This window comes from Haliaeetus leucocephalus, unplaced genomic scaffold (genome assembly GCF_000737465.1).
Source record: "Haliaeetus leucocephalus isolate CR32 unplaced genomic scaffold, Haliaeetus_leucocephalus-4.0 Scaffold340, whole genome shotgun sequence".
Taxonomy (NCBI): domain Eukaryota; kingdom Metazoa; phylum Chordata; class Aves; order Accipitriformes; family Accipitridae; genus Haliaeetus; species Haliaeetus leucocephalus.
The window spans coordinates 2,312,779-2,325,136 of NW_010972776.1; the positions used below are offsets into that span (position 1 = coordinate 2,312,779).

Sequence of the window (12,358 nt, forward strand, 5' to 3'; positions counted from 1 at the left end):
CTGCACAAACATGCTGGGAAAAGGCAACACTGATTTCTTGCTCCAGTTCCACTGTCCATGACCTTTTATTTTGGAGTACAGATCACAAGGTCGCATCCCAACCCCAACCAGATGGAAAGGCAAACCACTGCAGCTACCGACTCTTCCAGCTGGGAAGGCAACCACAAGTAATGCTATTCCCACAGCAGAAAAACACACTTCTGGTGGTAAGCTTAAATCTTTATTACTGGAAGGGAAACAATGTAAGAATATTTTTAGCTGCTAGTTCTATACCTTATTTACCAGTCTACACTGGCAATTACATAATCATTACATCTCACTCATGAACACAAATTATTATGGGTGTCTATTACTTCAGCCCAACTACTTCAGCAAGTAATTCCAGAAAACTCAATCTGACTAAGCCAGCACACTATGGGAACTCACAATTATGCCAAAATATTAAAGAGGCTGGGCATACTTCTTCGTCTTGTATTTTAGAACAATACACACACACACTGCAGCATCTGTGGCTGTCACTACTCACTAGAAAAAAGCACCCGTTTTGCACAAATATACACAAAAGAATTTTGTGACTTCCACTTCACGATTAACAATGGGAAATCCCAAAACCAAACTCCTGCCTCCTGTACAGCTTAAGTATAGTCAACTTATTTTAATCTTTAGATGCATTTTCCTCTCCTACTAGTAGTTTATGTATCTACACCAAGGAGGACTGTATTCTTCCCAGAATTAATACTTATAAAAATTCATTCCTGGCTATAAAAGACCCTTTTCCATATAACACCTCTGCATTTCTTAAAAAATGATTCATAGGAAAACACCAAAATCAACAAATCATTCTGTTCTCTAAGTCACTAAACAGTCACCAAGCAAGCAGCCCAGACCTTTTTCATGAAAGCATGACAAATGCTTAAGTCCAATCTGCTAGTATGGTTCATTAATAATACTGCATATTCCAAAAACACATGGTCTGATTCTCCTCTTATAAAAGAACTGATCCAGGAGTCCTTACAGAAATGCAACTACAGAAGTTGAGTGTGTGCAATAAATCTATAATCCAGCCTATTAGTAATCCATCAGCCCAACTGCTAACAATAAAATAACTGCAGAACCAGCCTAAAAGAATAAATACATAGATATGTACAGAAGTAACCATACTAATATATGGAAATAGTTTTCTTTTTTTAACATCCACAGTATGACTCATAAATTATCTGACAAAAGCAGGAAAAGTACTAATGCAATAGTTCCCTATGCACTAGTTCCAGGCAAATGGCCATTTCTTTTTCATACAGAAGACCCATAATTAACTTTGCTATTCCATCACACTGCTGCCACAACACCACAGACCTTATGCAAAGCGTGCTATCGATTTCAACCACAAACAGCCCAGGCTTTGTCACTTTTGTGTCTGACAAAGATCAATTTTTAGTAATGAGAGAGAAAGTGCAGAAGCACAAATAGAGGAACAGATATGGTAAAAACAGAAGACTGCCATCATCATCCCTACAGCTCCAAAGGGATGGGAGAAACATACGTGAATGGATTCCCTAAGAAACCAGGAAAAGTCTATATATTTGCACAAACACTAACATGGTAAATACAGATCAAATACCCTAGTAAGACACAACTCATGGCCAACAGGACTTATATTTATGCCTGTAAGAATCAAATTTGTTTGCTATAAAAATAGTTAATGAAAGTTCAGACCATACAACGAAAATACTTTTCAGTTCAAGCAAAACAGAGAAGCTCTTTGATGATATGTAAGCTGAATGCCTACGTATATCTATGCTTTATACAAGTTCTTTATCTAACTATGTGGACAAGTGAAACTGAAGTAATACAAATGTTGGTTTGGTGATTATTTCCTTTTTGAAGAGGGATGTTGCAAGTCGTCTGTTTTCCGTCATAATCGAACTAAAATGAATTCTTGAGTCAAAAAAGTTCCCAGGGAGCCAGGCGCTTTGTTCTGGCTAAGATTCCTGAATGAAAAGATTGTCTACATGCTCCTGTGACCATGCCTATTCAATATTATAAGCATATGTACATATTATGTAGGTGCATAATAAAAAAATACTCAAGCACATTGCTCTCTGAACAGGAAGTTAACGTGCAAAGCTTTTCAACTTGGCCGCAATGTTTTAACATGTGTACACACATTATGGAATACCCAACCCTAAGTAATACGAAAAGGGTTATTCTGTTGTCAGTGAGAAACTTTTTTCAGACTAATTCACAGTGAAATGTCAAAAAAGCCATTAATGCAAACCCATACTAGTGTTTCACTCAGTAAGAGTAACTTTCAGCTAGAACAGTAATAAAAATACAGAGAAAAAAAAAAAAAAAAAAAAACAAAAACCACCTTATGTATGTTTCAGAACTCACCCACGTTCGGTGGTTTCCCATAATTTACAGGTAGTTCGGGAGGCCGGCCCCTGTGAAGAGCTGCAAATGCAGATCCTTTCCATAGCGTATGTCTGAAGTCTGTACCGGCAAGATTAACAGCAGGTTAGTGAAACAATCAGCCAAACCAGGTCCAGCTGACCTATTCTTAGAATCAAGAGCATCAAGCACCACTCCCCGCATCCCAAAATGAAATTTTGTCTTTTTAAATAGTTTGTCAGAGATCTAACACTTAAAGGAGATTGCTACTCTGATTTCTAGTTCCTAAGCAATATAACGGTAAATGGTTTCAGCTTATTTTTGCTTCATCTTGGTGAGCAGGGAGCCTAAACTGACAGAAAGAAAAAGAGAATGGAAAAAAGGGGGTGCACTTTGTATTGAGACAAGATTGAACTTCAGCATGCTTTTAGTCCTTCGGCAATCCCAACACATACAGGAGCTCTTCTTATGAGCTGTACATTTGAGAATACACATACATGCACATGTTTGCTCCCTGAAAGTGGGAAAAGTGAGATTTTTTTTTCAATATATCTGTTTTCCTGCAATTGGTGGCAATATGCCCTTGTTTCAGATTCTCCTCTGCACCCCACCCCCCCAAAAAAATTGTTTTTAAAATGAAGACTGTTTTCTTTAAAGACTCTCCAGCTATCTGCTGCCAACTGGCCTCAGAGAGCCTTCTCTCTAGAACAATAGTGATTTTTCTGAGACTGTTCAGAGTGCCTCAGAAATTAGACCTGGACTTCTTCCATTTCTGGCCATCTGGAAAGAGAGAAATGAGCTTCCATGGTGAATAAGGACTGAAACAGAAGGACAGTGCCACAGATTGGTGGATCTGTGTATCACCCTTTAGATCTCTAAATATGAAGTGCACAAGCTTACGTGACTCAAAGAGACTCCCGAGAGCACCTTCTGATTAAAATCCAAACTGTACCACAGAGTATTACAACCATACACATTAAAAACAGCACTCATACTCTCTAAAATAGATCAAAATACCTATAAATACTAACGGTAAATGGAAACTTCATACTGATGCACAACTAGAGGGAGCAGAAATCCATGTATTTCAACTTTGAAAAAGGTATGCTGTTTCATATTAGTGAGCGTGGTTTACACACCAAATGGCACAATATCACAACACCTTTTTCTGAAGGGGAAAAAGCTGCACCATTAATCTAGTAGAAATCTCTTTGCAATGAATTTATCACACGGCTTAGGAAGCACTGCATCTTTCAGTGACTCATCTAGCCTCTGTCCCCTAATTCACCTAAGAAACTTCTGTTTCCCTGCACAAAAATGTTTATTTTCTCTTTACGTTTTGTTGCTGTTTTCTTCTAAGATGCAAACTGAATGTGAAATGAAGGAATGTTTCTCTGCAGACCTCCCTGCAAACCTCAAGTTCTCCACCCTGTTATAGCAAAGCATAGGCCAAACAAGACTCAGCCCCAAAACTTTGCGTAAGGAAATGTGTTTGCAAACAGCACATCCCTCCAGGTGATATCCAGTGGATCAGCAGAATGCTACAGTCCTTGTTAGCATCAGAGTGTGACTTCACAGCATGCAGTAAATTAAGTGCTCAACTGCCACTGAAACAGGAAGGTCCTGCTCTCCCATCCCTGCTCCTCTCCCAGAACGATGCTCCTGCTGCCTGTGCCACCTCCCGCACTCTGATCCTTCCAAAAGCTAATTTAATTCACTACAACAGCAATAACAAATTTTGCAACATTTTAGCTCTCTGAATCAGCACATCACAGGATCAAGTAAGTTCCGGCTCCTACAGGGACGAAGTGGCAGGGACGTGGAGTGAGGAGGAAAGGGAGGAACCACTCTTTTCAATAGCAGATGGCTCTCAGATCTGTTTAGTTTTAACACAAAACTGTGCTCTCAGGATCATTATCTCAAGCAGAGCAGTTTTTCAAAAGGAGTAGGACTGGTGCTCTATTCATGAAAGGAAAGGGGGCTTTCGTTCAAATTAACTTGAAGCAAGGACAAGCAGGAATTACCACGGAAGACTCAGTCTCGCCTTCTCCCACCCTCTAACTGCTGCCCCAAATGCCACCCTGCCCTTGAAGCCGACACAGCTGCCTGCGTGGCCAGGGAATCAAATAACAGGAAGAAATGGAACAAATCAGCCTGAAAAACAGCCCAGCAAAATATACAGACTGCTGGGTTATTTTAGACACAGGCATGTGTAAATGAAAAAAATGGCTGTATTTCAGATGGATCAAATCTCTAATCCAGTTCATCACACCATTTACACAAACACCAGTCCAGCACGCTGGGGAGGAGAGGAAGAGGAAGCAAGTAGCAGGATCAAGCAACTGTAGGCAAGAACTGCTTAAGATGGCATTTTCAACCAAGGAAACATGTATGTAACAGAGCCAGCAATAACTGCATTTTAGCAAGACTGCAGCAAGAAAGCTGACAGGCATAGGAGACAAACCAGGGTTCATGCAGATATACACAGACACCACAATATGAATCGAAACAAAAGGGGGTTTGATCATTAAAATAAAAGTCAATCACACAAATTGAGAATCTTACCTTTTGCGGCCCTTAATAGAGACTGGCGCCCGACACCTAGCAAAGTCTGCACACCTAGGACACTCTGTGGGATTTCCTTGTCTAAAAGGGGTCCAAGTCTCTCACAGATCCTAAGAAGATAATCCGGAGGGATGTGTGCATTGACAGCCACCTAAACATATAAATAACGCAGATGTTTGAATATTGTTTTATTCTTGCTTCTAGTGGTACTTCTCTGTTTGGCTCGTATTGAAGTGTTAAAGTTACTGAAATCAAGTCTAAACCCCCTGAAAACTCCCTCAAAATTAATTACACCAAAGATGTCTTTTAAAGTGACATGGAGCGTTGAAAAAGTCAGACCAGAAATTTCAGGTGGTAGTAGCTACAGTCGTGATTTAGGATACCCCTTAATAACAAACAAAAACCCCTGAAACTCAAGAGTTCCCAGTGCAGTACTCTGATCAAACAAAGTACTGCCTGGGGAGTTTTTTAAGCCTTTTTTACCCTTCAGTTCATTCTTTTCACATTTCTTGCTTAGCTGAAACACCCTTGCCAGACGCTCACATTATTGTAAGAAGCACACGTGCTAAAGCCTAAAACCACTAAACATTATCCGAATAGCAACACCCAGTCTCCAGTTTTTAGCTCCTGGGAGTAGGTGTCTTGAAGACCCACACATGTAGGCTCCTAATTTGTCATGTCAAGAAAACATTCTTCTTTTTTCCCTTTAGATCGAGACTGTTTTCTATGGAGAGACAATAGTTTTTCTGACAGTCTGTTCAAATAGCAACTAAACTGTGCTTCATCATCCAGAATGCCCTGCACTTGCCTGACTTTTACTATATTTACTAGCTGCCATCAAAAACCCAACATCAGAGCTTACTTAGCCCCTTTGACACAGGACATACAGCTACACCCATCTCCTTTTTAAAGATCGACAGTAACACGTCACTCAGCTCTTAAGTACCTGCGATGGACGATGGAAAGAATAGTTGCGTTAGAACTATTTACAACGTTTGTATCTGTTGCAATATTATGAAGAAAGAGTTTGTCATAAACCAGTTTTTTTGTTTTACCAAGCCACAAACTAATGCCAAATAATACTAAAGCTGACCTGAAAGGGCCAGAACAGTGGTCATTGTAAAGAAATAATAGCAGACATGTGCCTGCACACACCCCTCTCTCCTGCATGACCACTTCATATGTGTCCAGTGACAGGGCAGTTCCCTCCTGGTGGGATAGGGCAAGTTTTTGTGCAGCTGCAGTGAGCCAGAATGATTCGCCAGCTGGGCTAAAACCACAACCAAGCTCCCCTCTGCATCAGCTCCGGCACTCATCAACTGCGGAGGGAACTGTTTCAGCTCCCCTGGCTAGGAACGCTCACCCGGCAAAAGAAGGGAAAGGTTTTCTGCCAGGTTTAGCAAAGCTGACTGTGATTCAGGGAAGCGTCAGAGCTGGTGGAAAGGAAGGAACAGGACCACTTCTTTCAACAGCAGAGCATCATCTGATAGGCCCAGGTATCCTGCCTACCCAGACCCCAAGGATATGCCCAGCTCCTGCCCCAGCACACCGGAGGGAGTGGCACACATCGGGAAGGAGGAAAAGGTAAGTACTTCACTCAGACCTGCTGCCAAAACATTGTTCGCTGAACTATGTCATCAAACAGATTATTACTACTTGTCATTGGGAAATCGTTCGTTCCAATTGGGCAACAGCAGTGGTGCTACGGGGCTCAAGGCAGTGAGTCATGTGCTGTATAATGTAATCACCTGCACCTCAAGCAGGATCAACACCATCCCACAAATAAGATTTTAAATTTAAAAAAAAAAAAAAAAAAGGAAAGGCTTTTCTAATGATATATACAAATTATCATTTCATTAAAGCCAACCACAAAACTCTTCCAATCCAAATGGAATCTCTTAAGAAGAGAGACAGGCTTCTCCACACATCCTTTCAGTCACTGCATGTTAAAGATATGGCTCTGGCCTTTTGATGGAAACAGAAGAATTGTACCTCTGCAGGAAAGATAAACCTGATGACTGCATTAACATGGTCCCATTCCATGACTTTTCATACTGTGAGCGTCAAGGAATGACCCCATGATTGCTCTCTTGCACTGATTGGTTTCTCCAGCCATTCTAACTTCTCCCCCACCCCGACCCAAAATCAGAGTTCCAAAATTATATTGGTACCTTCCCAATTGTACAGCCAGTGAAGTTTGGTGTATAAGCATGCATTGTCTTTCATTGTAAATTACATGATATAACACAAGTCAAAACGAGATAAAAGGATTATCCGAACTTTTGTATTTGCCTATTGTTCTTAAGTCATTCCTGAAATATTATAAGTGTGTTAAAGCTACAAATTATTTTATTATCCTGCATTAGCCTCCCTTCAGTATGTAAGGGATCTGAGAGGATCTGAAGCAAATGCAAATCTAAAGAGAGAATCTGTAATTTAATAAAATCTGAGTACGAAATTCTTTTTTTACATCTCTGATAATTAGTAACATGCTTCTCGGTCAACAACTGCCAATTCTAGCAATTTATCAAGCTTAAGATTAAAAGATTAAAAAGAGTAACCAATCCAGAAGCTGTGGAATTTTACATTTTGCTTCTAGGGTAGGAAAAACCTAAACCATATCACTCTCTGGAAATATAAAATTTCACAGAAAGCCCAAACCGTTCTCCTAGTGTAATGCAGCAAATCAATCATCAGAGTTAAATTGGCACAAGTGAGCTGCTGAAGCATCTAGATTTTAGCGCATGGTTTTATTTGATTGTAAACTTTTCTAAGCGACATTTAACATGGAGCATATCGCACAGACCAGGCAGGTATCAAAGTGACCATTCACTTTACTAACATGCCCTACTCACCAGATTTGCCACCTGCAATCAGAACCACGCCATACTACAGAAGAAAGGCTGTACCATACTTCTTTCCCTGCACACTTTCATGTTTCTACAAGACAGAACAGCCCAAACAAGTGGCCCTTAATCTGAATATTATCACTGTTGTTATCACCAAACAGCTACATAGGCAGGCAGCAATAGCAGCAAACTCTCCTGGAGATTTTTTTCCATAACTTCCAGATAAAATGCTTAAACTGCAGCCCAGAGCAAAACAAGCAATTCTATTTTCAGGTTCCCAAAAGAACTTCAAACAAAAATCCTTCCCTTCACCTCTGCATGAGATAGCTGTAAATGGATTTTAAGTATCCTTCCAAGACATGAAGCTGCAAACATGCAGCTGAGAAAAACAAAGTCTCCCAAACCAGATTTTCATTAAACGAAGGATGGGAAAAGGCAAAGCTCAGCATCAGTTGTAGCCATGCCTCTTAGTGTATGCTAGTCCAAACCCCATATGGCAAAATTAACCAACGGCAAGGGTATTATCACCCCCTCAAATACATTAGAAAATGTTTTTAGAATATTAGAAAATATTTTAGAAAGTTATTAGAAAATTAGAAAAAATTAGAGACAAGTAATACAGGCCAAAACCATGCTTAACAAGAGCTTTCAAAAGAGCATGTTAAAATAACGCAGAAGGGCTGAAAAAGTTCTAAGGGAGAGCAAGTTCTGCACCCTGGGATAAACTATTAAGAAAAAAATGTTTTGTTGCCTTAAGATCTGAAGGACCCTGTAAAGGTTAAAATGTGAGAACACAAGAATGCCACAGCACCACAGAAGAGTCCTCTGATGCAGTAACCATACAGGTCTTATGGATCTAAAAACTTTCAAGATTTGGGCAAAGCGAATCCCTTCTTTAAAAATAAAAAAAATCTACATAAACAACCATGGGTGAATGTAACGCAGTCATGACTGCTTGAACTGGTATATGCAAATAAGTTGCTACAGTGATAAGCAGCTGCAAATAAAGAACTATTAGTGAAGTCACGCCAGGGCTAGGAGAAAGTCATACCCCTAAACCTGTTTATGCTTCTGTTGTTGGAGCATTACCATGTAATCTTAAAGACTACTGAGCAAAGGGTCCTCACTGGGCAGCTAAGACCACAGGCAAGAAGCTTGTTGATCCCTGAAACAAACAAAGAAAATTCCCTGGTATGACTGCCAACAATTTCTCCTCCAAGGAAGGTTTCAATAAACAGGAAACAAACAAACAAAAAAGACTCTTTGTGATTACTACTTATAATAAGATGTCTGTCTTCCCAGGGATTGGAACCAGATAGCTCTGAAACACCTCTTTTGGGAAGCCCAGTGAAACATTGCTTCAAAGCACAGACTAAACTTGATGCAAGAGCTGCATAATGGAAGCAACACAGGCAGCAACGCAGACCTTCGAAGACGCCTTCGTACCCAGTCCCATGTGGGCAGGCAGGCAGTTGTGCATCAGCAGCAGATTTCTAACCTCTACGCAGTCGTAGGACACTTCTCTCATTTGCCAAAATAACAATCAATTAAGAATCAATTGACAACTGTATCAAGAAGCAGCAGAGGAGGCCAAGAGGACCAAGGCAGCTGACCAAGCAGGAAGTTACTCAACACCTCAAATATGGAATCTCAGCAAAAGAAAGCTGATACCGGACTTGCACAAGATGCCAACAATATGCAAATACACATGAATTTAAAATGCCATTATCCACTCGGTTTCCCCAGAGAGAACAGGTTGGAACTACCATGCTACCAGATGACATTTTCCCGAGGTGACAAAACCGTAACATCTCTCTGCTGCTAATGCTGGGATTGGCAATATCTATAAATAACAGCACCTCAGACTCATAGCTAGTTTTAGATCAATGCAGATGGGTAAGGCAGAAACTCAAAGCCAAAGCCAATAAGCTGTTCCACACCAGCACAGCCGTTCAGGGATGCAAACTCTCCACTGTCCAACAATAGCTGATTTTCTGTTTTTCCTGAAATTATACTTATCTTCAGCACCAAGACCAAAGTGGGCTGAGCCAGAAGAGACAGCCCATCAAAAAGTTCTTGAAAACCAGACCAGAGGCAGTCATCTTTATCAGGAACAAAGAAAGAAAATTTCAAAGGGCAGGCCACTGGAGACTGCTCTGATAATCTGAGTCGGTTCAGCTTGACTTGTCTGTACAACTGCTGACTCCGCACTGAACTGCTACGGTTAATTTAAAATAGGAGTACTAACTGCGTGCAAGTTTGACATACTTCAGGCCTTCATAAGTAGAGCGAGAACCCTCCCCTTTACAAACACGTTTCATGTCTCAAGACCACCGGCTGTCAGTAACAAAGTAAAAACCGCTCTGGAGTACACCTGGACAATTACCTAGACAGGCAGCCACATGCTGCACATAAAAAGTACTCCAAAGTAGAAATAAGCGGAAAAGACAAAGGGAACACAAATGCACATAAACTAGTATTCTCTGTGTGGTTTTGCTCGCTAGGTACGATTCTTATTAGTGTGTCTTAAATTACTCTTCTGCCTTGCGGTACCTGACATTTAAAGTAAAAGACCAAATTCAAATAAAAAAAGAAAAAGAAATCTCAACAGAGAGTTTTCAGATCTTGACTAAAAGCTCGAGTGAAGTGGGAGTAAACATTCCCTAGATAAAAGTCACCTAGTAGGCGATTTGGTTGTTACATCTTCACCGTTTCCAAAAGCCCCAAGAGCAATAACAACATACTCAATAGCAAGAGTATCGGTCTATTTTCTGAAAAATACCAACGCTAACCTGAACAGTCAAACTGAGAATGGAAAACAAAGTTGAAACCTCAGCAATTAGAGCAAGGAATACTTTGTCAGATTGGCCAAAGCAGAATACTGGGCAAACAAAGAAAAAAAAAAAATCAGACTTCTCTGGGTTTTTAACTCTCATTGGGTTCAATTATCTCAGGCCTGCCTGACCAGTGTAGTTGCAACACTAGGCAGAGATTGTAACTGAATTTGGTTTTCTGTCTGTAAGTGTTGAAAAAGGAGAAACGGGTAGAAAAACACTTTATCTCCAATCGCTAGCATCTGTAATTTATTTTTAGTTCATTATGTGACTGAGATAACCGAAATGAAGGTCAGAGTTATTTGTGTTCTTCACAACCCTGGCCTTGTTCTAAACCAGACGTTCAGACATCTAGCTAGCCCTGAAGTCGAGTAGTTTGGGTTAATATACAATCATCTGCACCCAAGGTCCAAATTCCAAATACATCAGAGACCCCAAGCAAGGAGAGGAAAAAAGGTCTTTCTTCAACATCCTCAACAGTGAAAGCTTCAGTCTGACGATTAATAGAGAGAAGCTCAGTTCATCCTACCCAGCACCAACCTGTCTCACTGTAACGATTCCTTTAGAGTCCTGTTCCTTACTGTAAATGATGTTAAACAGTTAAATAACCAGAAAAAAAAAGGCAATCTAAAAGGACTGATTACTGTTGATTAGTTTAAGATGGAATGAAAAAAATCTTATACTTATTTTTGATAATTCTATACAGCGAGAAGCAATTTCTCATTAACTCCAAGACTCGCTTTACACCAGTTTGCTTCCCGTTTCTGAAATTTCAAAGAAAAGGACACAGCTTCAACAATGCTATCTAATACACAGAAAGAAGGGTTTAAAGCTTTTCTATCTGTGCCCCATAGAATTAATGGAAAAAATGTATACGTTAATGTAACTGATTAAGCAAAACCAGTATGTCTGAAACCAGACTTCATGCTGCCACTGTTAATATTCCTCTTGGGTACCGGGTGCAGTCACAAGCTAAGCCTGAAACAGCCTATAGTTAGATTTCAGGTTCTCAAGGAAGACTGTACAGCATTAAAATTTATTGAATGCAGTACTTACTCCGTGTCTGTTCACTCAATATACAGTCCCAGAATTATCCACAAGAGGTATGATGAAGCATAACATTCTTCTTAAATTCTTAATACACTTTGGAAAGGGAAAGCCAGCAGGTACAAACGTCTCATCTTGATGCAAGGAGCTCTCCCATCTGCATCTGAGCTCCTACAATATTGCTAGAGTGGAAAACTGACTCTTGAGCAAGCTACAAAGCAGTTTGAGCAACAGCGATGTCAAAATCCCACATCACCATTGCACTGTGCGAGATGGTACTTTCAATTCCTTCCAGGTGGGGAGATAGTGATGATCAAACATACGTGGTTTATCAATATTATAAAAGCTATTAGTAAGTTTACAGCATTCCAACTGCTAAATCACCGCCATACGTGATTACCCAGAGCTCCTAGAAATGAAAACAAGGCCATCCGCACCCTTTGGAAACAAATCAAAATGACTTTTCGGTCCCGCTGCTTTCACGCGGAGGCCGGTAAGAACACGCGCATCTCTGGGCCCCCCCACGAGAGAAGGGCCATCCCCACGCAGCCGGCCCCTTGGCAGCGCGGAGGGAAGCTGACCTTTCTCAATGACAGATATTCCCATGGTTTGTATCTAGCAAACGCAGCCACTCCACATATTTCACAGCCGTTTAATAGTTTCAACGTCACATTT

General features: G+C 40.5%; 1 protein-coding gene across 1 annotated transcript in view; it reads right to left on the reverse strand.

The window, feature by feature from the left end:
* BRWD3 (bromodomain and WD repeat domain containing 3) overlaps nucleotides 1–12,358 on the reverse strand; it is a 62,452-nt gene that overhangs the window by 48,820 nt on the left and 1,274 nt on the right. The window contains exons 3-4 of the mRNA XM_010572401.1: nucleotides 4,954–5,104; nucleotides 2,392–2,490 (exon numbers count right to left, since the gene is read on the reverse strand). The gene's annotated coding sequence lies outside the window, so the exon portion shown is untranslated. The remainder of the gene's footprint in view (nucleotides 1–2,391; nucleotides 2,491–4,953; nucleotides 5,105–12,358) is intronic.